Below are 1,142 nucleotides of genomic sequence, written 5' to 3'. Positions count from 1 at the left end.
GCTGACGCGAAGTGTATGAAATATGTTATAACGGCTGTCGTATTCCAGCCACGCAAGGATAAAGTAAATTGCATTCATTCATACTTTAGTCAGTGTGTCTCCACACTCAGTTTTGTTTGTTTTTTATATGGTATGAGAAACTAACACTTTATAACATTATTAACAATATATTCAATAAGCTGCATACATATGATCAAAGTTAGATTGGTTGATACAGTCCATCTAATAGATAGGTAACGTATATAAGCTCTAATCAAGGAATATACTACATGCGTGTCTGGTGTATAAAAAGACATCCGTGTTATAACTCGACAGCGAGCATGAGGTGTATGAATACACCATGTGTGTCTGGTGTATAAGAAGACACCCATGTAATAGTTCGACAGTAGGCATGAGGTGTATGAATACACCATGAGTGCATAAGAAAATACTCACGTTACAACTCGTGTGGTTTCTAGGCTCCCCGTGACTATTCCAACTACCAACCACAAATTTGGGGGTGGAGGTCGTAAATTCGATTTACACCGTTAAGAAACTCGGTAAATCGGTTTTACAGTATGAAAGCACATGGTAAATTGCTTTCTTCTCACTAAAAAAACGGTTTTACAATATGAAAGCACATGGTAAATTGCTTTCTTCTCACGAAAAAACGGTTTTACAATATAAAAAGGGCATGGTAAATTGCTTTCTTCTCACGAAAAAACGGTTTTACAATATGAAAGCACATGATAAATGGCTTTCTTCACACGAAAAAAAACAGTTTTACAATATGAAAGCACATGGTAAATTGCTTTCTTCTCACGAAAAAACGGTTTTACAATATGAAAGCACATGGTAAATTGCCTTTATCTCACGAAAAAACGGTTTTACAATATGAAAGCACATGATAAATTGCTTTTAGCAGACGAAAAAACGGTTTACAATATGAAAGCACATGGTAAATTGCTTTCACTTCTTATTCCAATGTTTATTTATACTGCGATGTGTATTAATGTAATGCACTTGTTTCTAAATTCTATATAAGTGTTCACTCGAAACTGTTTACTGTAAACTTTTGGGGAGTTTTGTTTTTTCATCATGTTCCAATCTTTGGATCAATCTTCTTTAAGGCCGACTCCCCCCATTGTACGGGTTGTGTCCTT

The sequence above is a fragment of the Ciona intestinalis genome, unplaced genomic scaffold (assembly GCF_000224145.3).
Source record: "Ciona intestinalis unplaced genomic scaffold, KH HT000075.2, whole genome shotgun sequence".
NCBI lineage: Eukaryota > Metazoa > Chordata > Ascidiacea > Phlebobranchia > Cionidae > Ciona > Ciona intestinalis.
Note: the sequence above shows the minus strand (reverse complement) of the source record.